Source organism: Stenella coeruleoalba (assembly GCF_951394435.1).
Source record: "Stenella coeruleoalba genome assembly, chromosome: 8".
Taxonomy (NCBI): Eukaryota; Metazoa; Chordata; class Mammalia; order Artiodactyla; family Delphinidae; genus Stenella; species Stenella coeruleoalba.
The window spans coordinates 20,362,401-20,390,105 of NC_137154.1; the positions used below are offsets into that span (position 1 = coordinate 20,362,401).

General features: G+C 34.7%; 1 long non-coding RNA gene across 1 annotated transcript in view; it reads left to right on the forward strand.

Moving 5' to 3' along the window:
• LOC307190198 overlaps positions 1–27,705 on the forward strand; it is a 129,072-nt gene that overhangs the window by 20,150 nt on the left and 81,217 nt on the right. The window contains exon 2 of the long non-coding RNA XR_013829437.1: positions 26,551–26,891. This is a non-coding gene — a long non-coding RNA (uncharacterized lncRNA). The remainder of the gene's footprint in view (positions 1–26,550; positions 26,892–27,705) is intronic.

Consider the following 27,705-nt stretch of genomic DNA (forward strand, 5'->3'; position numbering starts at 1 on the left):
AACCAAGGCCATGTGACTGAAGAGATGGTGATTTTTAACTACTTTTTTATTCCAGCACTTGATGTAGTCAGGGTGATGAATCCAAGACGGTTAACTACTGAGCTTAAGCCCTATTCAGAGTGAATATCTGATAGACTTTCAGGGTAAAATATAAACTTTTAAGTAAAAATTTTTTCTCTAAAACTATAAGGTATGCCTTAAAGCCCATGTGACAAGGTGCAATCCCAAAGGTAGAGGACGTCTTTCCTTTCAGTTGTGCAAAAATTCTAATTTTTTCATGTTGAACCAAGGATTTCAGAGGATATATGAGCACTTACTCAGGCCCATAAACTTATGTGAGTGACTTTCATCTTTAGTTAATTTAATTTTCCAAACAACTCCATGAAGTAAGTGTTTTTATCATTCTCCTTTTATAAACAGAGAAACTGAAGCACTTAAAGAGCTAGATAATTTGTCCAAGTTCACACAGCTAGTAAGTAGTGAGGCCAGGGTACAAATACCTGCTTCAGAGTCCTTAAGCTTAACCACCAAGCTGGATTGTATCTCACTATTTTCAGCTTTTCTGGAGTAGCCAGCACAACGGTGATAAAAACGCCTGGGAGAAGAGGTATATATGTGCTAGCCAAAGTTGACAAGACCTAGTGGATGAGAGCTCAAAATTACAGCTACCATGGGGAGGGAGGGAGGTAACTTTTATTGGGTTCTGAGACAGTGGACACATATATTCTGACATTATGGAAGGTAGTAATAATTCTTCATGTCAACTATATATAGACTGCCTTAATATGTTGACCACAGATACCACATTTACTAGTTCTCCTAGAGTGACTGGAAACCATTGGAGCTAGAGGTGAAAAAATCACAAATCCTTTCAAGAAAATCTGTAGGTACTCACAGAACACATGGACAAGTGCACAAATAATTCTCCAAAGGAATTGGAACCCTAAATAGCAATATGCTTGGAATTCTTGAACCCTTGGGCATGATCTTTCCTGTGTCGCCCCTCTCTTCTTCTCCCTACTTAAAAACTGTATTGACACCTTGTTAAGGTTGTAGAGTGTGAGAGCTGGGATGGTTCATATAGCTTCAAGAGCCATGTCCCTTAGTGATGTGGGCATCCAGTGAGTGAAGTGGCATGTTCAAGGAATACAGGAATACAAGAAAAAGGACAAGAACCCCAGAGGCTTGAATCCCAAGCTGACAGATTTTATTTTTCCTTATCATTAGTATGTTCCATTCTGTTTGCCTCTGTTGCCTTCTCTGACTTATCTACATGGCACCGTTTAAAATACTAAGCCATCCATGACTGAAGAGCAAGAGGTGCTTAGGAGTAAATCCAAGGGACTGCTCAATGGCATTGTTCAGTATGCTACTAAGAAATGAGAAAAAGCTCAGCAAAATAATCTCATATTACTGAGTCTGTATGAGTTAAAGATTGTTAGACTGTGAAAGTCTTTAGAATGGAGGAAGGAGGCTGTAGTTTCTTATGTGACTCTGATATTTTAGATGGTATGCAGAACCAGACTATACCCGGTCAGTGGAATCAAGGAAGAAGAAAAAACACAATGAAAAAGAAAAGGTAGGAAAGGAAGAGTATCTAAGGCAAAAGTGAGTGTGGAACATCTAGATTTCACCCTCCTCACTTCTTACTCTGAAAACTACTTCGTCTTCCTTCTTTCCTCTCTTCAAAAACAATACTGATTTAACCAATAATATGTGCTAGGCAGAGGTAAATATGTGAAGAGTGCAGACCTAAATGATTCAGTTACCTTACTATAGGAAGCAGCTACAGAAAATGACAAAATATAATTTAGTAGTAGAGGTATGCATATTATATACAAAGTGTTGCCCTCTCCCTATATTGAAATGGATAGTAAATAACATGATTATTTCAACAAACATGGCATAGCATTAGCCTGAGTACAGACACAGTTCTGGCTCAGGTTGCAGTAGATAAAAGAAGTATTCTTTTCCACACAAAAGTCTCACAAAGAGGAACCTCTCAATTTTGTCACTTGTAATTGTCTGGCTGCATCTTCATGAAAAGCATTTTTTTCTTTTTTCAATAGTTTAATAGATTAAATTGTGTTCTACCACTATACCTTTTTAGTACAAACTGACCGCCCTACAACTTGTCACCATAAAAGTCCCTATGTATTGCATCAGAACTCTTCATAGTCAGCTTGATATCTGTATTATATATCTAGGAACTAGTACTTATCCTGGGGAATGGTATCATCAAATATAATTGTTAACCATATTTATTGGTGATACATGAACATTCTTCTTGGTAAGACCTGTGGGAGTTGATTCATCCCGAATTTAGCCAGAAATTGGAAGAGAGTATTAGGATTTCATAAGCAAAGTTCTGGATCTATTTTGCAACTTGACTGAATTATCTTCTTCAGTAAGAGAGTCAGAAGAACATGCAAGAAGTATTAAGAGCTTCAGAAGGATTTGGGGTTTCAATGAGGTCAGTTAAATGATAGCAATCAAGGCAAATTTGTGGTGTGGGGAAGGAATTTACAAAACTAGGAATCTGAGTGTTGGGGATGTTATCACAGCCCAGATATAGGCATAGAAAATACAAGGTTTATTTTGCTTCTATAGGTTGTAACTTTAAAAATAAAAGAAATTGTCTAAGGGTTATGCTGCAGTAGTATTTCTTAGAGGAAACTGTTCCTTAAAGCCAGGAAAGGGAGTAGGCTTGTGTTGGCAAGGTGTTAAATATAGCAGTAGAGTCTGTTATGCTAATAGTGTAAGTGATATGACTGTTTTTCTTTAATCTTTTCATGGTTACACGTATGTAGTGCATTGTATTTTATTTGTCCTTTTTTTTGTTAAGGAAATTTGCATTTCTAAAAGCAAAAAAACGCAACCCCATTTCAAGTTGTGCATTAATTCTGTCACAGCTTGAACATTTTAGTCATTTGTAAATCTCTCCATACTGTAGTGTTTTCTCCTTTTTTAACAATACATTGTCCTAATTATGAGGTTATTTTGTACTTGTCTTAATACTTTGAGGGTAATAAAAATGGCTTATGGAAAAAATTGTTACATGCAAGTAAAAACTTTGACCAAAAATTATTACATAAACTTGGAGTAGAAGGAGAGTCAACCTCATCCTGAATTTGTGAGTAGTTCAAAGAGCTTCTCACATGCTTTCTTTCTACAGCCAGTATTGACCCCAGAGACAGTTGCCTGCTGATATCTGCAGGTGGTGGTCAGTGCAGGAGTTATATCTTATTTATCTGTCTATCTAAGAAGGCAGGACAGCACTTAGTACATAGTAAATGCTCAAAAAAATTATATGGAATAAATACTAAGCAGGTGTGCCAAATATAATAATTAACCATATGTTGATCCTGAGCTATTGGGAAAAGAAACAAACAAGTCAGTCTGAGATGGGTCTTTGAATAATCATTACCACCAAGATGATATGGAAACCAAAAAAAAAAAAAATTAGCAACTAAAGGGGACAAATCATATACATGGCACAATCAAGTCAGGAAGGTGATGATGGTAACTACATCATTACATAATGTGCTAAGTATGTTATATAAGTTATGGCATCTAATACAAAATCTTATTACAAAGGAAGGTAATATTTTATTTACGTGTTAGGAAATTGGAAACTTTTGAAACTAGAATACTCACCCATGGTCACTAAGCTAAAAAGTGGCTGACCCAGAAATCTAACCCAGATTTGTCTTACTTCACAAGTCTGGTCAGAGTTTACTCGTCTAGAAGGGGAGATCTGCATTTCTAATCAAACTTGAGGGCCATTTGGCAAATGTAGACTCTGGATCTCACTGAGAAACATTGCGTTTCCTGCTGCTGAATGCTGTGTTTTCAAAGTGCTCTGTTCCAGAAGAAGTCAGTTCCTCCTTAGCTACCTAGGCAGCGAGCTGTATGTATTATGACTCAAAAGCAAAGAATCTCTCTTTCACATAGATAAGCTTCCATCTGAGCAATGCAGGAGAAAAATAGGACAAAGTTAAATATGGCTGAGGGCATCAATAGGACAGACTGCTCAGATACAGAACTAGAATAAGACTTGTTAAATCACTATCTCTGAGTTCTAAATGTATAGATAGACATTTTAATGGTATATATTTCCTTCTCAAATTTGGCTTTTGAGGGGACAGAGGTTGGAGGAAATGAACTAGTGGTAAGTGGCTAGTTGTTTTTTTTTTTTTTTTTAATTCATGGAAGACAATAATGACAGTGTAGTAGTATGATGGAGGTTGTGGTTGGCAGATGTCTAAGGTAGCCTCCAATGATCCCTTCCTGTGGTAGTAACACCCCTTGTGGAATCCCTCCATTTGAGGGTGGACTAAACCCAGTGACTTGTTTGTAACCAATAGAGTACAACATAGGTGATGAGATGTCACATGATTAGGTTAGAAAAGATTATAATGTCTTTCTTGATGGTAGACTCCCTTCATTGCAGTTTTCACTTGTACACCTTGATAAAGCAAGACATCATTAGGGAGAGGTCCACATGGCAAGAAACTGAAGGAGGTCTCCAGCCAACTGCCATCAGAAACTGAGACTCTCTGTCCAGCAGCCGTTGAGGAACTCAATCACGCCAGCTGCTACCTGAGTGTGCTTGGAAGCCTGTGCTTCTCCAATGGAGCTTTCAGATGGGACCACAGATGCTTTGTGGCACATTGATTACAGCCTTGTAATACACTATAAAACAAAAGATCCAGATAAGCAGTGCCCACATTTCTGACTCACAGAAACTTGGAGATAATAAATATGGGTTGTTTTAAGCCAGTAGATTTAGGGTACTTTGCTATGCAGCAATTGATAGCTAATACAGAGGAATTTACTGATAATGGATGGCTAAGTCAGCAATCCTAGAGTTAATTGTCTTTCTCTGGATTGATTATGTATCAAGCCCAATTTCAACCATCCTCAAAACCTGGTGTGGACTCAACAGCGATTGCAAACCACTTTGAACTATCTTCTTTGTGTATCTTGGAAATGAAATATTTCTTTTCCGTCATCTCCATTTTGCAGCCTAACCTGAACAAAGCACACAGAGCCTTTAAAAAGGAGGAAGATTGAAAACGGAAATGAGATGTGAAAGCATGAATTCAAAGAGAGAATATCCCATGTTGTAGCCTGTAACCGTGGAAACAGTAACTCCAGTACTTGGGGTTCCTTCCAATCATTTTACCATAAATTATAATTGGAATGCATTATAAAAGAAAAATTGGAGTCAACTTACATCACTAATTTGGGAACACATTCTTTGTGTAGAATTAATTGAAAAATTACTTTTAAACAACAGACAGTTGTCTTATTGTGTTAGTTCATAATTGAGGAAGTGCATAACAAAAGACATTTCCTCTGTCAAAGAAAAATTGAGGTGAGTTAAATATTTGATTATATGGATATTGTCCTCTTTTATTTTTTTGTACTAAATCCATTTTTAACCTATTATAGGAAATTATATAAATAGTAAATGAGAGCCTATATTTTATGGGGTTATATAATTCAGTTTCACAGCCCAACAGTATCTCTTTGCAGTTTCCCTTACCAATCTAACTTACCACAACAGGCAAAACTTTTTAAAAAGCTTAAATGGATAGCCTTTTTCCTTCAGAATTTCATAGATCTTTAAATATCTCAATTTTCATTGTGACAACTTAAAGGAATACGTTTTTTTTTATGCAGATTCTCCAGAGTGGCTCTCTCAACAACCCTCTGAAGTAGTATTTTATTGATCTCAATTTACATATGAATTGGCATACAGAGGCATATAGAGAATAAACAACTTTCCAAGGTCAAATAGCAAAGGATAAATTCATACACAGGCAACTTGTTCTCAAAGCCCATTGACCTAAGCTTTATGGCATACTGGCCAGTATCACACATTGAACACTGATTTTTTTTACCTGTGCTGCTTCCTCTCTCTTGATCGCCTCTCCTTCCCTCCCTTTCCCTCCCCTCTCCCCCCCCACCCCTTAATCTATGTATCTATTTCCACCCCCCCCTTCTCTGCAGTTTGCAAACTTTGTAAACATCTCTTATTTTACCTATTTTTCCTGGTTATTTCAGACTGTCAGCTTTTACCAATAATGAATAAACATGATCTTACAAAAGTTTCTACCACCAACAATATTCATGCTATTTATTTGTGCTCTTTATTTTGATATCCACCATTAACTAGAATCTTAAGATATTTTAACTATGAGCAGACCCTGGGCTGAGTTAATAAGGAAGATAGCAGTTTGGTGTTTCTAAAAACTGAGTAAAGAATATTATAAATTACAAACTCTGCCCCCACCCATTACGTCTACTTGTGTCCCACTTCCAGCTCAAACAGCTAGTGCTCCTGTAACCTCTCAAATATCCTCCTCTTTCAGATATTTGAGCTGGAAAGCTGAGAATAAAGTCTATCAGGGATAACCTCTAAATCTTGATGTAGGTTTCAGCCTAATGAACATGCTTGGCCAAAGCAGTTGTACAGGTCAGTTATTAAGACCAGGAATATGAAGCTACACTGTCTGGGTCTAAATCACAGCATCTCCCATTCTAGCTGGGCAACCGTGGGCAAACTACTTAACCTCTCTGAACCTCATTTACATTTATAAAATTAAAATAATAGTCTCTCCCTCATAGTTTCATTATGAAGGTTAAAAGGGATTGATAACAAGTGCTACATAAGTATTTATAACATAAAAATATGAACTTGTACATGATGAAAAAGTAGAAGAGATCAGTGAGAGAAATGGACATGAGTAGAATACGCAGCCCTTGTAAGATGGGCAAGTAGATTTAGATCCTGATTCTCCAGTTTCTGAAGCCAAAAGATCTAGTACTGGACTCTTAGGAGCTTCCTTTGCCCCACTACAATAAATTCTCCTTTTTTACAATTTAAGCTATCATGGATGAGTTTGTCTTACAACTAGATAGGATTTATTGGAGTAGAATATTACTAATATAGAGTGAGAGGATTCAAATTGTTAATGTTGATAAAATGCTTAGCACAGTATAAAGCACATAGAAAAACTGTAATAAAAGACAAAGTGTTGTTGCTCCCAATTCACTTTACTAATAGATGCATCTAACGTAGAGAAACAAAATCTATGATTTTGTCATGTCCTGCTCAAAAACTGCAGTGTCTCAATATGGCCTAATGAAAAACATATAATCTTAGTTAGGTTTTCAACAATCCATTTCCTGTTACTTTCCCAGTAGTTAATCTTTTTTATCTCCTTAAAAAGGGCTCAATTGTGCGTCACCTGTCCTGCTCTGCCACACATTCTGCTTCTTCACCTAGTCTTGATTTTTGTGGCTTCTGAACAAGAAAGACATTTTCTTTGTTATTGCTGTGCTGTACCTTTGTGCTCTTTATCTTTGACATAATTTATGCACCTTTCCTTTACTAGAACTTAAAGTTTATTGTTCTTAGCCACACATCTAAAATGCCTTGCCCAGTCAAGTCCAAATAGTAGGTGGTTGTCATATTGTAAATCCTCAAAACCTGACTCAGCACTGTATCTAACATCATATTGTGAATAGGACCAAGGCATAATCAAGAGATTTCACAAAGGACCAGTCATTTCATTGAACTGTTACTCCTGGTAAATGCTTGGAGGAGGTTCATTTATTTTTTAATGTCCTCCTACCATGGGTCTTAGGTTATCAGAAGGTTTGGGAAATCAGCATGTATACTAAGCTCTAGTTCTCTCCCTTAGCTGTACTCATGAGCGTAATGAAGTTGGCATTACGAGTGCTTGTAATCAAGAAGTTGGCTCTCGAGGGCGTTTCAGAATCTTGAGCATCTGCTTTATTTAACTGCTCACAGAATGTCATGTTAGCATTAGCACCTTTATCCATTTATAAGCAAGATTGTTTTTCATTAAAATCACAATTATACTTGATCCAGCTTCCTTTTTTATTCACGTTATATGGTGATTTATTATTTGAAAGTATTTAATGAAAATATTTATGGAAGTGTATCAGGAGGTAAAATCAGAATTGCCCAAACTAAAAACTATGAATGAAAAAAAAAAAAAAAAAAAACTATGAATGAATAAAGGTGATTCTTTTTTAAAAAGCTATGCAAAAACAACCTTTCCCAGAGGGAACTTATTTTCTAGTGAAAAGCAACCTCGTGGATTGGTGAAATGCAGAGGTCTGTTTCTTGATTTGGCTGAATTCTTTATTTTTCTGTGGCAAGTAAAATATCTTATTTTGAAAGTTGAAAATGTGTCCAAGTCATGTCAATCTACTGGGAAAAAATATAAAAATACAGATGCTAAGGATCATGAAGCTAACTGAGTAATCTGACTAACTCTGTCTGGACAAACAACTTTTTTAAACCATTTAGTCACAGTGATCTAAGATGGGGATGACAGATCCATTTATAAATAGCTCTTTCCTTGTTCTGTAGCTCCTCTGTGATTTCTGCAGCTCTTGATTCGATTCATTCAGTAATTATTAAATGCAAATATAAAGGACAATTATTCTTGCCCACATTACTAAATTGCCCACTTTGACATTACAAAAGAGTAATTTTGATAGTTTTCATCCAATAATACTGTCCTTAAAAGACTAAACCACTGTAGATGTTTTTAGGACATTGGCTAAATATGTCTTTATCTTTCTTGTATCCCCAAGCTTAAAAAGCATCATAGAAGAATTTTTTGGAAACTATTTATTCAACATTTTCTTAAACCATCATTATATTTTCTAAGGTATATATTTCACATTTCTTATCAGATCCCAGAACACATCAATCCCAGTGATTTCCCTTTTATTTCTCTTTATCTTCCCAGATCTAGCTTGTATCTTTGGGGATTTTCCTCTTTTAAAATTTAAGTCAGTGCTTTTTTCCTTGTTATAAAATAATATTGGATATCTTTTTGCAAACTCATAATTAACGTAAAATTTCCAAGGAAGAATTTCCCTTCTAGAAGTCTTGGATTTCCTAGCTCATCTGCTTTTATCACCCATTTGCAGTTTGTATCTGTTAGGAAATGACCAGAAACATACAACATACACTCAAAATAGTTGTTAGAATATTTACATTGTAAATAATATACATATAGTTTTCTAAGACAAACTATATGCCTCACCCACAACACACACACACACACACACACACACACACACACACACACACACACACACACACACACACACAGCCTTACCAACAAATTCCTTAGAATTCTATGATACCAATTTTACTCTAGAGTAAAGGGTGTATATTTGCTGTAGAAATGACATTCAGCAATATCCATTTGCCTGATGTGTATTAAGAAAGCAAGGATAAGACAGTTCTGCTCCTTTCACGTATATCTGGTACAGCTTTGTCAGACATGTGAAAGATTAAGCACTAAGACTGAACTGAAATTTCTAAGGCTAGAAATAATAACAAACTTGTATGGTATAGAGACCAGAACCATTTGTTTTCAGCTTTACAACACTACCCATATGGTATACACACTGTTCTATTTTCATGTTTACATTTTTCTATTTCTTCCATACAAATGGTGTGTATGGACCTACTTTGAAATGTACTTACTTAACATGTGGCTGAAAAATATGATTGAGACAAAATACTATTTTTTAGATGAAATAAATCCAAATAGCTCACAAGACAGCGTAAAACCACCGCATTTCAGTGGGTGGTTTTCCCAAACATATACCTTACATTTATATATGACAGAAGAGTATTATCAATGTTATTGTATATCATCTAAATGGTTCCGCCCTTTGATAAATATGTAACTTAGAAAGATACTCTTGTTTTTTACATTTATAATTCTTGCAAATCATTTTGTAATAGAGTTTGGTAGAGTTTGGTAAACTGATGTCTGATGAAGGAGGTTTCTATAGGTGCATGGATTTGGCTCGTCAATGTTTTACATTCTGTTTTATCAATTATATCTTTTCCCCTAAGGGCAATATGATTCCATTTTAAAAGTAAGGCACCTTTAGGGAAAGTAGCAGTGGAATAGGAAAAAAGAAATCTTTCTTTAGTCTCAAAGGAATCTGAGTTCAAATTTTAACACCACCAATGCCAATTGCCAATGTGAATCAAGTCACTTGTTCTCTCTTATCTTTAGTTTCATTAAGTGCATAATAGGGCAGTGGCATGGGGGGTGGTGGTGGATTATCTCCATATTGGAGGGCTCTAGCAGAATCCAGTGATTATCTACAGAGTTCCTAGCATAATCTCCTGTTCATAAGCAGTGTTCCCCAAACGCTAATGCCATATTTGCGTTTCTAAAGAATTTTTGAAAAACCTTTTTTTCTTTATGATTTTATGCTAAGAGATATAGAGGGGATGTTTTAGTTTATTCTGCTTTGCAAAACAAAACAAAACAACAAAAACAGTAAAAAATATACTCCTTTTAAACTTGAAAATTGAAATTAGAACAGAGTACCAGCCTTGGATTAAAAAGAGATCATGGAAGTTTTGTCAGGGCTTTCAACTACCCTCTCAGAACTTGTAAACAAATTCCATAAGATCAATGTGTTTTAAGAAATGAAATTCAACATAATATGACAGGCTTTCTTGAGAACTCTTGGATTTAATTAACCAGTGAAACAAATTTACAGCCAACCTGTTTATTGACTGTGTCCCAAAGCTTTGCCAAAGCACAGTACGGACAATATAAACCTCCCATAGCAATATCTTGCTTCACATAATATTTTTTCAGTTCCTTGGGGAATATTCATGAAAGATTTTCTCTGAATTGTATTTATTTGTACTGAAGCATGTCGCTATTAAAATGACTGCATCATCGGTTGAGTTATGAACAGTGCCATCACATAATTATGCGGGCTCTCAGGAATAGCAGGTAAACCTGAAAAGCATCAATATATACTGTCTTAAAATAACTGTACACACAAATACACAACAACCCGTTTTACACATGGAAACTACCCACTGCAGGCTTACTACTTTGAATTTAGGAATAGTGGTAATAAATATTGTTGGTGTTAATGCTGAGAATTTCAGTCTGACAGTTAAACTAAGCACTTTGGTTTTAATGGAATGTCCTGAAAAACAGCCCATACTTTTTTGGCTGATATAGCTCCAGTTACTAATTGCTTTAATTCTGCCATCAAAGAAATCCATCAACATCCCCTAGTCCTATATACTTATTTAAGCTATCACTTTGGGATTCACACTGGCACAGAGATATAATAATTGAACTTAGAGAGATAAGAAAGAAGATAAAATAAATCATATGCCAACTGAGTGTAGGGATTGAACATGGAATGTCTACATGTTATTACAGCTTATCTTCTGAAGAACGCTTATATTAGATAGGTATCATCATCTGATCATTCTGTAAATATAAACAAAACACATTCACAGACGTTTAGTAAATGGCCCAAGATCATATAGTTTATAAGAGATAGACACCTGATTTAAATGTGTTTCTTTTCAAACAAATGTATATAACAAAACAGAAACAGTCTCACAGATACAGAGAACAAACTAGTGGTTACTAGTGGGGAGAGGGAGGAGGGAAAGGGCAAGATAGGGATAGGGGATTAGGAGATACAAACTACTATGTGTAAAATAAATAAGCAACAAGGATATATTGTACAGCACAGGGAAGTATAGCCATTATTTTCTAATAACTTTAAATGCAGTGTAATCTATAAAAATATTGAATCACTATGTTGTATACCTGAAACTAATATAAATCAGCTGTACTTCAACAAAAAACAAATAAATAAATATGTGTTTTTCATGTGACTCCAAATATTAGCTCTACCTGGCCTTGATCTTAAGGGAAATAGAAATAGGTAGAAGATGTGGCTGGTAACAGACAGATACCCATACAGAAAGAAACTAACAATGTAAATTAATACTGTTCTATCTGGCTCTTTAGCACTGAATGATTTGTTTCAAAGCTTCCTCAAATAAGTAGACTGAGGGTGTGTAGACTAGCTGACTGAGATGGAGACAGGTCCAAGATTACCTGTGGCCTCTCCTAGAGAGGAAATGTGAGGTGGTAAAGTGGGCCAGGGCTCTGAGTCAGATGGAAGTGAATTCACGTCAGTGATGCAGTATGTGTCCTTGGGCAAGTGACTTGACTTCATCTGCCTCTATCTGCCTCTATTAAAGCGGAGGGACAATGTCAGCGAGAATTACTGATAAGTGTCTCTCAGCATGTTTGAGAAAGAAATGAGAAATATTTGCAACATCTTACACAATCCATTACACAGAGTATGTATTTAAACTATATTAACTAATTATATTAGCTCTTTCCCTGCTCCTTTTGATATTTTTTAAAGTTGTTTCTTTCTTTTGGATCCTGTGAGATAGCTACAGTTTTATCTTTAAATCTGTTTTTTTTCTCTTGGCAAGCGAAACAGCAATCACACCTTCATCTGACTAATATGCACATGTGTCATCCAAATAGTTATTTGTTCCCAATGACAGTGCTTACTAGAGAGGTGTGATTGTCAAAATACTAGCCATTTGGAATAATACATCCACATATTACGTAAACACCTCTTGTTCCCAAGTGTTTGATACATATGTTTAATGTATGAAAGTGAGAGACTGATATGCTTATATAATTGTAGCAACTCAGATATGTAAGGGAGAAAAATGCCACCAGAACTACATGACTTGCAGCTGTTGTGTTTCCATTCTGTGAATAAGATATGGACAAAAACAATAAAGAAAGAAAGAAAGTAGGTTAGCATGAGTGGCTAGAATTCCCGAAATTCTATCGGTAAAATAAAAAGTACAGTTCTATGGTTAAATTAAAAACGCAGAGAAGGTAGACATGTTTCAAATGAAGTATGGGCATCACTAATTTCTTATTCTTGTCAGTGTTCTTCAAGCACTATTGCTGAGAATGGTTAGGAAAGAATTGAGGATCAGATAAATTGGCATGTATGGGGGATAAATCATGGAAAACGGAGTGAATAAAAACAAGGAAAAGAATGGGAGCAGGAAAGTTGAATAGACTAGATAGACACACACTGAATGAGATCCCAGTGACAACAGAATGTACTTCCTACGCTCAGAGCTCCTTTTTTCCTTCTGGAGACGTCCATCAGCAGATCCCTTCATGCATTTGATCAGCACTTTTGAAAATTGACACCAATCTGTTTAGGTATTAAAGAAAAAGGAATGTATCAACAAGTGTCAGAAATGAGGAATTATGTGACATTAAAATGATTCCCTTATAACATTATTACCAAAGGGTCTTGATTATACTAATGTTCATCACTAAAATCCAAAGTAGATAAATAAGATGTGGATTTCTAAATTTATTGAAAACAAAATTCCTTCACCACAGTGCTTATGATGGAAACTAACAAATATACTCTAAGACGTGCATTAGACACTTAACTTACAAACATTATGTGTAATTGCTGTATGCTAGAGCCCTTGGTTCTCGAAAGATGTTCTGTCCCCTGCTATCCACCCCCACGTGAGGGCAACTAGAAATGCAAATTGCCATTTTTTGGATTGTCACAGTGACTGTTGGATGGGGATGGCTAAGGGTATATATAGTTCTCCAAGCCACAGATACTAAATGTTCTGCAGTTCCATCCATTAATGAACTGACACCCCTGCCTTCAACCCCTAATGCCAATAAGGGCTCTATTTACAAACAACTTGCTAAACACATATTTGAGGATGCTTTTTAGTGGAAAGTCCCACTTAAAATACATTGATATTTGTTTGGGTCATTTGTTAGTTCTTGTGTATAACACTTAAGCAATGACTGTTTATATCACATAAACAATATACATATTTGATGCTCAGCGATGCAGGTTAAAAATTATTACAAAAGGCAGAAAAGTATATTCAGTGTATATTAAGAGGGTGGTACCACAGAAACACTGGGCTTCCTAAATTGCTTTCTGATCATGTTAATCCACTTCTCTGAATCCATCACTGAATCCTTAATATTTATATAAAAAGTGAAAATTACTTAAACTGATATATTCAAGGTTCTTCAATCTGCCTTTGCAGATCTGTTGCTTATTAGCCTCTTCCCAGAATTCCTGTACTCTAACCAATTCATTGCTTGTCTTAAATACTTTTTAGTTTCTTGTCCTGTACATTTGCCTGCATTGTACTTTCTGCCTGGAAAACCCTTTCCCAGTCTTCTATACATGTCTCAGTCCAACCTATTTTATCATTCTAAGCTTTGCTAAAAAGCCAAAATCTTCATGAAAATGTTCCTCATCCTATTTTCTGAAAATGGAAAATAATTTCTTACTTTTTGAAAATTACTATTGTTTTCTGTGCTTATGATATTTGTTATTCTCTATGTTGTATTAGAATTACTTTTGCATATCTCTTTATTTCTCTATCTAAATTAAAAATACTTATAGAAATGGATTTGTATCTTGCTCATCTTTGCAGCCTCATAGCACCTTAAAGCCTCCACACACATAGTTGACACTTAATGAATAATTGCTGAATTAATTACGAGGCCTTAAAAAGCAGGTCTAGGGGACAGAAGTAAAAGAAGTGACTTAGGAGGAAGGAAAGGAGTGTTAGTACTGGATAGTAAACACACTTCTATGCATGGTTCAATGGCTTCTGAATTCACTGATGTTGAATTTAAAGGAATTTAAAGGAGTTGAATTTAAACTCTTGTCATCGATCCTTAGATCACCCAGTTATCATCCTAGGACATACTGTCCTGTCCAGAACTGACCAATTTGCTCTCATTTTGAAAGGTATTCATCTTTTGTCAAGGCCTTTCAATCTCTGATCCTTGATCTTGTGTCATACTCAAACAACTATCAAGCCTGAATCAGTCTTCTCATAAATTGTTTCATGAAGTTTTCCTCTTATTCTGTAATTAAAGTTATTAGTAACTCCTTTCTTCATAGGTTATTTCCAGTCCTTTATATAGTAACTATTCTCCTATTTGAAAATGCCAAATGGTCTCTTTTTCATTTCTTCAAATAAATTAACAGTCCTTTCATAATTTTTATTATACTAATCCACTTTTAAATCTTTCAGTCATCTGTGCTTCTCCCATATGCAAATGTACAGTCTATTACCTGGGACATAAGCTTCTTAACCAGGTATGGTGTTGTGTGACTCAGACTTCAATTGGATTCTGAAAGCTACTGGTTAATAGCCAATAAATTGAATGATTATCCCAGTCACAGAGTATATCAAAATAAATATGTTCCAGTAAAACTTTGAAGTCATCATAGGAAGTAAAGCATTTTTCAACATTCGATATATTTCTTTTTGACTTTCATATTATTTTTCAGGTATACTAATCTTGTTTTGTTAAGCTGGATACATAGCTGACACACACTTCTCCCCTTAATAACTGTTAGTTCTGTATGGCTGAACCTAAATATCAAAAATGATGGGAGAAAGATGGGGTGACAGTATTGGAAAGAACTGTCTAAAAGGTTTTGAATTGTGCTTCAAAAATAAGGCAGCAAATTCACTCTTTCTCTTGTTAGTAAACCATGCCATCCAATAGAATCAGTACCTTCTGTTCATTAATCTCAAGGTTTGCTGTCCAGCATGGACCTCTTTGCATTTTGTAGGTAATGCCAAAAAGAAACAAAAATAAATTCTCTCTTTAGCATCCAGTATGGTTTATTGCTGTTTGCTTTTTGACATTTAACAATGATCTCACTCCTACCAGTGATAGGTCATTGAAACAAAACACATAATACACCCAATCAAAATCTTATTATCCTCCTTTAACGCAGGCTCTTTACATACTGTCTCTCTGATATTTGCAACCTCTTGTATGGAAAGAGTCATTTTGTGGATTCATAATACAATAAATCTTTGTAAATAACTTGATTTCTATCTATCTTTCTAGAATTGGTGATATATTTATACTCTTTTGTATTATTGTCAACACAAAGTAGGAAACATATATAGGGGGATGAATTGTGACCCCAAAAACATAAATCCAAGCCCTAAATCTGGTACCTGTGATCTTTTTTTGGAAATAAGATCTTTGCAGATGTAATTAAGTTAAGGGTCTTGAGGTGAAGTTATCCTGGATTTAGGGTGGGCTTTGAATCCAATGACTGTTGTACTTATAAGAGTAGAGAGCTGGAGATTTGAGACACAGAAAAATAAAGGGAAGGTCATGTGAAGACAGTGACAGAGATTAGAAGTATGCAGCTACAAACCAAGGAATTCCAAGAGTTTCCAGGAGCTACCAGAATTTGCATCAAGAAAAGATGTACTTTGAACCCTAGCTTGGATGTCTTAGCTCAGAACTTTAGATAAGTTACTGAAATTATTCGTCTCTTTATTCATAAAAATGAAATTTAAAAAATCATTCTCATGGAGTTATTGTGGGGATAAAAGAAAATTACTTACATAACTGTCTAGAATTTTGTGGTTTGATTTAAAATATAATAAATATTTCTTCTTATCAAAAATATTTTTCTCAGAACTTTTCAATATTTCATTGAAACACAGTGTACAAAATGCACATGCAAATTAATACTCTTTTCCTTTAAACTCTTTTTAATTTGAAAATAATAATTGCCAAGTCAATCACTTATCTCAAAGTTATGCTTCAGTTGAAGTCTTTTCTAGATAGTAAAGCATTCATGCAGATAAAAATGTTTCTTACTTCTTAGCCACTGTTTCTCACATCTGATTTTGAATATGCTTGGGAGATGATATAATTATAAGGATTAATTAGTAGTCAGCAGAATAAAGTCATATTTCTCCACATTAGCAATATGTCAGTACAAAAACACTGAAGCTTTCAGAGAAATGAGATCACAAATGTTTAGTGCTTGTTAGGTCAGACAACCCAATGAAAAATGTACCATTTTTGTGTGTATGCTGATTTACAAAAATGTAATAGAGATAGTCAGATGAAGGGGTTGAAGATTCATTAAGTTTGCAAAAAACTCTTTAATTGCTAGTTAGATAGGAGTACATCAAATTCAAATTAGAAACAATTAGCTCTCTTTCTCCTAAGCAATTAATAATGAGAGAAGATACTTGAAGGGATAATGATATTTCGAAGCTCTCTTTTGGGTAGATTTGAGTATCAGGTATTTCTTTCCATAAAAGTAATTTAACAGCAACAACAGCAATAGGACGATTGTTTCTTCTGGAAAGACATCAGTTAGTCTATCTTGACAGCCCTAGTGATGGGAATATGTAACTCCAGTGTGCCCCAACACTCCATTTACCTGTACTTTATTTCTTTGCCTCCACCTAAGCTGAGATCCTTGAGAGCACAGGCTGTGAGCAGTTCCACACTGAGTTATATTGGAGGGTGAAACAAAAGAAAAATCAGTAATACTTGTCCTCTCTTTTAATACTTGATATTTTGTTCATCACAGATTTTTTGCACTGGCTTTCATTTTTTTTAAATGCTGCCTTAAAAACTATTATTTATCTCGAGTACTGTGTTTTTGGTACCTCCTGAAATGCCACACTTTAGGAGAGGAATTAAGGCAAAATTCAGTGACGTTTAGAATCCTCTATATTGTATTGGGGTCCCCTGTTATTTGCTATATGCATTTTGATGATATGAAAATTTATTTAATATGTTGATCTGTAAATTTGCTTTAAATAGGATTAGGGATTCTTAATTGATGCAAATCTAAAATTATGTTCCGCCTAGGATGAATATTGTATACAATAGTATAGCATCATATATCTATTGAAAAATTACTCTGTGCAAGAAGCAACACATAGTCATTCTAATCTAACTTGGCTATAGTAAATTTGTAAAAAAATGATTTGTCCATGCTATTAAAAAAGCAAGCTTACAGAGGAAATGTGATTTGAGGTTTGCATTTATGGTTCACTACAGATTGTACATTATATTAAAAATACATTGAATACTAAAACTGGTAAATCCTGTCAGCCACTAGTAGTGGCTTTCAGACCAACATACCTAGTGTCTTCTCTCCTAGTTCAGTTCTGGCCTCCTTATTGACTTGTATAGGTCAGAAAAATTAATATTAAAAAAATGGAATCACATATCATAACTACCTGACATTAAATTCGTTCATTTAGTCAAGAATTTTAAGAATAGGCTCTGAGAATAGTACTCACAAAAACATATGATATGATCATAAACAAATGTTCTGGAAATAGAGTGGTGATGAGTGGGAGGGGAATGTTTATAGTATTGTATACAAAGTAACAAATTGTTTTTTCTAGTTCAGAGCAGTGTCTCTAAAATGATTCTTGCCTTGGAATATCATCTCTAATTTCAGAAGTCAAGGAGGTCTGTAGTCTTTCCATCAGAGAGAAACCCAATTTTGCAGTAGTATTAGTAGTAGTAGTAATAATAATAATAATAATGTACTATTCAATAACTGCAGGTGATTTTGCCAAGTGCATTTCAGCAGTGAGTGAGCATTCCTCGAATGCAGCTCTGCATGAATCTGTCCATTTATTAAAAGGGAAAAATGGCTATAAATAGAGTAGTATGATGTGTTTCTCCTTTAAATTCTGAACTTTGTGTAGTGTGAAGAGAGTGAGAATTTTGTACAATTTTAATACACTAGTTATGGAACTAGAAAGTACAGACCAGACTAAGGTATGAATTAACATGATAGGAAGCAGAAAAGTATATCTATAAAAAAAGAATAGAGTCCGGACACAAAGAATCAAATTTTGGCTGAGATTTTCACAAGTGATATAATGACAGGGATTGAAAATTAATTTAAGAACCATATCATGGACATTGACTGTGTAGCTTTTCTATTGCTGCATTATAAGCCATAACAAAACATAAGGATGTAAAACAACAAAAAAATGTTCTTATCTCTCACTAGTCTGTGAGATAATTTGACTCAGCTTTGCAGTTTTTCTGATCCATGTGATATTGGCTGAGCCAAAGTCAAATGGCTGTGGAATGTCAGGCCATTAGGACAATCCCAGATTGGCCTGGAACAGTCAAGATTGTTCACTACCATGGTTGGCTGCTGGCTGAGAGCTCACAGGGGACCTGCAATAAGAGCAAGTTAGTTCTCCATATGTGACTTGGCCTTCTCACACTGCAGCTTCAAGATTCAAGAGGAAGAAAGGAGAAGCAGTCAGTCATCTTAAAGCCTGGGTTTCTAGAATGTCACTTCTGCCATATTCCATCGGTCAAAGTCAGTCAAAAAAGCTAGCCCTGATTTAAGGGGAAGGTAAATAAGTTCTACCTCTTGATGTGAGGTGTTGCATAAGCCTAGAGATCAGAGTAATTGTTGGACGCTGCCATTGGACAGTGTCAGCTACCACATTACTTAATATATGTTTATCTTTAAGTTGACAGTTTAATAGCCTGGGTCTGTTTCATTGCATAGCATAGGCCCATATTTTCTAAAATTGCCCCGTTATTTTTGTTTTTATTTGAAAACCTGAAATTAAAATAACTCCTTTATTGATTTTTAAAGATAGCTGTTTGAACCATACAAAATCAGTTAATAAATCCTGTAATGTTAGAATGGGCAAACCAAGTGTCTATATAATAGTATGGCATGTACTATCCATGGCAGTGTAGAAAATACAGTCTTTTTTGTGGTGTTGGAAGCTACAGGACTGGAGTTATGAAAAGCTGCAAGTAGAGAGTTGGCTTTAACTCAGGGTAAACATTGTTAAGTTGCTTGATTTCTTGGAACCTTTGTTTCCTCTTTTATTAAAGAGAAATCCTAACATACTAGTGAACATTTCTTATCTAACAATGTAGCCACTATTTTATAACTATCCTCATCTAATAGCACCCAAATTTTGTTAGGGTAACTACTCATTCCCCAAACAGCCCAGTGTGGGCTTTTTGTGATTTAACTAATTTTTGCATTTCACCCTTCTGGCCAAAATGATGGAGTCAGGAGTAAACTTGTAACTCAAACCAATCCAAAGGGAATAAATTTAAGAACAGTTGGAAGACTGAGACAAAGAAAACATTTCTTTCTCTGGACATAAACAAAGATCATGTAGCACTAGGAGTTGTTACCAGTGCTATTCCATACTGAAGGAGAACTGTCTTACCATGAAGATGATGATATGGAGTTCAAAGAAGAGGAAATGAAAAATTCCATCCTTAGTGATGCTGTTGTGCTACTGGACCTACCTTTTGAAACTGAAGCTACCTCTACTTTAGGACATTTCACATTTGAGAGTCAATAGGAACCTTATTGTTCTGAATCTCCCTGTATTGGAATTTCTGATACTAGCAAAATTAAAAGTCTTAAAAATGTATGTGTTTTTCATAAGGTTGTATTGAGGATGAAATTTAATAATTTTTATAAAACATTAAGCACAGTGGCATATAAACAAAGAATCTTTTAGGGTTTTTTTTCTTTTACTCAGTATGTTGAAAAATGGCAATATTTCTAGTCCATCAAACTATTTTAATGTTTTCTCAAGAATGAGATTAAATTTTTTTTATTTAGCTATTGAACAAAAGAAAAAATCCTGAGAGTTTGACTCCATTTGACTTTAATTTAAATACATAAGGTAGAGCTGTCTGCAGTTACAAGCTTACCTACCAGATGAATATGGTATAAATAAAAAACACAGTAAAAATGTAATTACAGAAGCTGGTTAATTTGTTTGAAAGGAGTTTATGTTGGATAAGAAAGAGCTGATTTCTGCTACTTTTTATGATTACGGTATTCTATTTATATTCTCAGCACTGAATTAATTTCCTTGTCTAACGCTCACCTTGCTGAGGATCCTTATAAAATACTTTAATGACTTGAGTACATAAATCATCTGTGAACACAAATACTCTGCAGGGAGCTTTTTTAAGATTTTAGAGTGGTAGATAAGTCACTCAAAGCCTTCATGCCCCATTTTTTTTAATATATCAAAGTGAAAAAATAACAGTTGCCCTTTTCATAGACTTAACAGTGGTGAAACCTTAAAAAAACATCAAAAGTAAAATAAAGCATTGCATAGAGAGCTATGTCATGTATTATAAACAAAGTCTGCCAAACATAGGTTTAGCATTAGTGTTCACTTTTGTGATTTTTAACCATAAGCTAGCCTCATTCCTGAATTGTTAATGAACTTTATGCCTATAGGCAAATATCCCTATTATGAATGAGAATTTCCTGAAGCCTATACTATAATATAGTTGGGCTGAAATTTGAGAATTCACAGCTACTTGTTAAAAACCAGACTAAAAACTAATTCATTAACATCTTTCATTAACTGTAGATATTCACATACATTGTTCTCAATTCTAATTTTTAAATATTTTATATATTTTTATTCTGATATAGAAGAAAAATTTCTTAAAATGCCCAGCCTTTCTTAGTTTTCTCTGCTTTGATCACCAGAATCAGAACCAATACAGGTGAACATCAATTTTAAAATAAATAAGTAAAAGTGTTGTAGTTCTGTAATGTGTGTGAGTCATAATTAAATACTTAAATTTATTAGAGGTTCTCACACATGTAACAAGTTCATTCATTCAGGTGGCAGATACTTGTCAATCACAGGGAGAGTTACTAGGTATTGAATAAACACTCCTTAATTTACTAGTTGGTAAAACTTCATTTTCATATATTGAATTTGCTTAAAGTGAATCCCATCTATATTCTCATTCAGCAGGAGCATCACAAACTTCCACTTGCATAGACACACCAAACTTTTTAATCTAAATTAGAATCATTGAAGGGAACATAAAGACTCATCTATTATGTAATTGGTAATATAGTTGTAATTTTCAGTTTCTTTAAAACCATATATCTCTTGCAGCCTGCACATCTAACTCATTGTTTGTTGGAGAACTGAGGAAAGCACATTTGTATAGGTTGCTTTATTCTCACCATTCATCATAGAGATAAAATTAGGAAACATCAAAATCCCATCAAGACAGAAGGGAATCACAGGTCAAGATCATGAAAAGGAAATTGATTCAAGAACCATGATTCTGATCTGAGATCTATAACAATAATCTAGCGTTTGTGGAATTTAATTTCTCTAAGCCTGTGTTTTACTTTTGTTAAATGAAAGATAACAGTAACTTTTAGGCTCTCAAGGTAAGTACATAAAGAATTATTAAGCCAAAGATGAACTAACCAACAGAATAACTATTCAGGTATAAATCAGAAGGTATCATACCAAAAAGCTATTTGCAAGTTCTGTATTCACACTTTAACTCTCTAGGAGAGCTTCTGGGTCTTAACTACGTAAAACATTCTGCCTCTTTGATAATCTAGCTAGGTTTCTTGCTTCTTTTCACTCTACAATAGCACAACCGATTCTTAGGACTTTCCACTGACCACACCACCACCATCATGTTATTCTGGTCCCAGTATTTAAATCAGTCCTTGTCTACTGCCTGATTCATTTCTTCATCATACACTTTGATCAATCCATATCATGAGCTCTGGCCATCTAAGAACAGAATTATTTTGTTATAACTATTACAGTTTAATTTTGATGGCTAATGAGAAGACCAAGAGAAAGAGAAATATTTTTCACTAGATATGTAATATTTCATCTTTGATTTCTCTTCTCCATATAAATATCTGAAAATCATTATTTTGTCATAAATGGCTCCATAGAGATAAATCCAGTGCCTTCAAAATTTCCTTTCCATGATATGGGATATTTGAAATGGCTTTTACTGGTACCTGTGGCCTGTTAAGATAGCTCATTCCTTAAAAGGCTAAAGAAGAAAATATGTAATTATTAAGGATTCTTTTCTCATGTTCAGATGAGGTGGAAGGAACTGAAAAGGAATAAAAGCTTACTTACATAAAATGAATTTTTTACTTGAAAAATAATAAATATCAATGAACTGTATCATAATTATTAAAATAACCAAATCTAATTCTAAAGTTTTCTGAACATAATGGAAATCATCTTAACCTTTTTCCCTACTGATAACCTTGCTTTAAAAAATTTACATCAACTTTGAAACAATCCCAGAGTATGTGGAATAATTAACAGAACTGTAATCACTGTTGTAAACCTCCTAAGAACATTCACTGTAATAAAATTGGCATATTAAGTATACAGAAAAAAAAATCTGGTGCAACTAAACATGATTAATGATAAACCAACTAATTTCACATGCAAAGAATATTAAACAGCTGTGGACTTTGACTAGTATCAAACTTCCCATTAATCTGATCCTTTGATAAAAGGAGACATACCAGCATATACCTTATTTTGCTCAAATATTCGAATCTTATAATCTCGCTGTTTTACAGTGGATTTTTGTTGGCTACTTAGAGTGGAAATAGACTCTCAAAATTTGATGAGGCCATAGTACAGAAGGTAGCTTCCAAGATTCTTAAGTGTATTTTCCAATGCTCAATCCTGATAGAAAAATTTGGAAATCCCTCATTTGTCCCAATGTTATTATGTAGATAATCTCTTCTAAGTGACTTCAACATTGTGGTCAGTGTGTCTCCACGGCCTTGCAATTTTTAAGTAATTTGGTGACTACTGGTTATGCCCTTAGCTCTTTCATAAGCTCATTTTTAGAAAAATTCTAAAATTGAGAGAAATAAATTTCATAATGTCTCACCCATGTGTTTTCTATTAACCATGGAACTTTTATCCAAATAAAGGACAGGAAATGGGCATAGTCATTATGTTAGAGGAAGGACAGTGCCTCTTTATTATGCATCTTAAGTCCTATGATTCAAAAATGGTCTTTTTTACTGTGTAATGAACTACTTTTGATTCCAGTGATGTTTTCTCTGAGGAAGCTTCTGCTTTTGCAGTGACAATAACTAGGACCATGATATGAGTAGGCAGAATGCACATTATTTATTTGGCCTGAGGAAGGTACCACCCAAGATATGCCTGAAACATAACCATCAACTGTACATTGCTTTGTATTTCAAGGATCAACTTTTTGAATCTCTTGCTCATATGTTCTTTTTCACTGTACTTTTTTCTTTGCCTTTCCTTTTATGTTTCTTAATTTTCATAGCCTTAGTGTTAATCTCTTTTAAAGTCCATAAACGTATATTGGGACTACACATGGGAATTGAACAGACATCTTTAAATTACATCCTTAATATTACTGGTAGCTGCCTTTGGATTTTCAACATGCAACCTGGTCAGCAGGAGTAAACTTGGGACTCTAGCTGAGGGACTCAACCCAAGTAATAGCAGCAATGACAGCAAACCTTAACTGAGAAGTTAATATGCACCAGACACCTTGGTAAACACTATAACAAGAGCTGCCTGACAGTTATTAACTCTACAGGAAATGAAGGCTTAATGGGCTTAGCTATCCTGTCTAACTCATAGCTGGTAAGTGGTAGGTCCAGATCTTTCTGAGGGCAACTACTACCCTAAATTACTGACCAGCATGACTGAGCCAGTGTGCCCCATGCTTGAAGCAACCACTCCAGCCTTTACAAGTGAGTCTTCATTGTAATTGAGGCTTGCATATGGGATTCCAGTAGAATGACTCATAAATAGGATAACCTCCTTGAAATTAATTCTGAGTATATCTTGAAATCGAATATCTCCTCTGTGTTCTCTCTTTTTTTTTTTATAAACCCTGGTGCCTACTTACTTCAATAAATGGGATCTTTCTTTAATACAAACTAACAGTTTTTACTGGGATTCTAAATAAATAACAGTTTTTACTGGGATTCTAAATAGTGTTGACTATTTAGCCTGTTTTATATACCTGTGTACTGTGATATCCTTTATACTTGCATAGAAGCTTATTTTATTTTTACCTTTTGCTACTATTTATTAAATATAAGTGATAACATTGTTGATGATGATTATGTTGTATAGGTCTGATTCTCTTCTAGATTTTTAAAATTAACCTAATTATTTTTTTTAACATCAGATCATACTGGGGAAATGTCATCTATCTTTTTATGAGAAACTGAGTTATAAAACTATAGTGCCCAGAGTAGTTTTGGCAGAAAATTCATAATGTATAGTTGTGCTGAGGACTGAGTCACAGGAAATTGTCACCACTTACCACAAATTAAACATTGTCTTACCCATGTATGCTTTTTTTGTATCTCAATATATTTTTAATCTGGCCAATTTCTAAATGTAAATACAGACTCCTTGTTTTCTTTTTAAATTATTTTAAATTAAAGAGGAAAAATATCAATTTAATTAGACTATAATGAATGTTTACAGTTATTTCCTTGTTTGGTTTACAGCATCAAACAAATGTATCAGAATGCAGATAATAGGAAATCCCATCAAAATTGATACTATCTCATTTATATAAATCGGTATACTGACAAAATTAAGTTAAAGTGGTTTTTTATCTTTATATCTCCTTGAGTCTTAACTCACTTATAGTTTCTACTTTTTATCACTTTTAAAAAAAATTTTTATATCTTTCCTAGTCTTACTCTTTTTAGCTGCTGAAGGGCAATTTTTGAACTGCTACTTTTCTGTTTCTTCTTTCAGCTTGGCTCTTGTTTCCTTCTCTCTGCACCATCACATCACTACCTGTCACCCTCATCTCACTAAAACATGGCATTCCTTTTTGTGAAACTTTGGTCAGATCTCTTGTGATCCTTAGCTCGAGTAGAGAAATTTCTCCAAATACACAATGATTAAAATAAAAAAAAAGAGTTCTCAGATAACAAAAGAGACATATGACAGCCAATGAGCTTAAAAAAATTAATGTAGTAGAATTAAAGATGAGAATAGGAAATGGATAGGAAGCCAGAAAAGAGCTGAAAAGGTATTTGGTGAAAATTCATATTACTGCCTATAAGAATTAGGGAAAAAATCAAAATGGAAAATATGTACCATACCTGCTCAACATTCTTTAAGCCTCTCAATGAATTCAAAAGTGAGAATCTTTAAAGCATTTGCTCCTGAAATTTTCAAAAATATGAAGAACTATCACTGTATTTCTTGGGAACTCCCCAACAGTGAAGCATATTTACTGCTGTAATAACAAAATGACGGTTTGTGCCAGCCTAGGCTTTCTGGCCCATTCTTCAAGTATACACAATCAAAAGCTGAAATCCAGTAAGATTTAAGAAGGTAGCTTTTCAAATAGTTTCAGGAGCTGCTAGAAAGCAGACTACTTGAAATTGGCTTTAAAAATAAATAAATAAATAAACAGGCAAACAAACAAACTCCAAACACCACATGAAGGTTGTAGAAGGGTATAGATGTTCAAGAGCAGAGGAAATTAAATTACAGCCAAGCTAAAACCCATGCAAGATCTATCATCTGATGGCTACTCATTTTATCTGTACTCTCAAATGTATGAAACAGAATAGGTTAAAAATAAAATGACTCGGAAAACAGAATTCTCCTGTTTTGGTTCCTTAACAGTGTACTTCGGGCATTCAAGTTAATACAAGAAAAAGAGGAAAAGAAAACAGGCTATAACCTAATTAGTAATAATATATGTTGCTCATTTATCCTGTTTTACAATATAGCATGTATAAATTAAACCACTTTAGGTTTTCTTTTTTCCCCTCCTAAAAAATTTGTACATGAAAGAAAAGCAAATCTAGGGTCTGATTCTTTTTCTGTTTCTTTAAAAATACAATTTATTTCCATATACTTTGTATGAGATAAAAGATTAAAAATTGAGATTTATATCATATATGCCTCATTTTCAAGTAACTTATCTATTCTTTTTTCCTTTGTAGGAACAAAACTATTGGATTTAGTTATTTTCAATGTGGCAACAGAAAGATGACTGAAAACTAGAATATCATAAGGTGAAGTTTATCTCTCCTCCCCCTAAATCTGGACTGACCTATGACTGCTTTGACCAATAGAGTGTGGCAGAAATAATGCCACACCAGTTTGGGGCTTAGCATTTGAAAGAATTGTAGCTTCTGCTTTGGTCCTATGGAGCCATCAGCCAACATAAAAGTATGACTGTCCTACTGGAGAGACCACATGGAGAGGCCTGAGATTACATGGTGAAGATGAAGGGGCCAGCTGAATCCTGCCTTCTAGCTGTCACCTCCAAGATGCCACACATGTAAGTAAAACCATCTTGGACACTCCAGACCTGCCCTAAGTCACCCTAGTTAATCTCAGGTGAGCAAATAAATTGCCCAACAAAGTGTTACCTGCATTCCCTGACATACTCAACTTGGAGATACAAGAAATCATATTGGTCAGGCCACTGAATTATTTTTATTTTTATTTTTGGTTGCGTTGGGTCTTCATTGCTGCGTGCAGGCTTTCTCTAATTGCAGCGAGCAGGGGCTACTCTTCGTTGTGGTGCGCGGGCTTCTCATTGTGGTGGCTTCTCTTGTTGCAGAGCACAGGTTCTAGGCATGCGAGCTTCAGTCGTTGTGGCACATGGGCTCAGTAGTTGTGGCTTGTGTGCTCTAGAGTGCAGGCTCAGTAGTTGTGGCGCACAGGCTTAGTTGCTCCACAGCAGGTGGGATCTTCCTGGACCAGGGCTTGAACCCATGTACCCTACATTGGCAGGCAGATTCTTAACCACCACACCACCAGGGAAGTCCCAGGCCACTGAATTTTTAATTAGTCTTTTGTGCAGCCGTATATCACCAGAACACTGGGCATACAGACTGACTTTAAGCAAAGGAGAAAGCCATATCTGTAAAATTATTTCAGAGTTCAGAAAGAAAAACCTACTTCATTGCCCCATCTCAAAATTGGAATGAAAACAATATGGTTATCTCTTCACCTGTTTAATCCAGCTGGAAGTTCTTTTAACTCTGAAGTAAGATGGATTGGCTCCTGTCAGAGATAAGGATAATTTGTCAAGTTTTGCAATTAATGTATGCAAAAATTTAAAACACCTCAATATATTATTGTTTCTA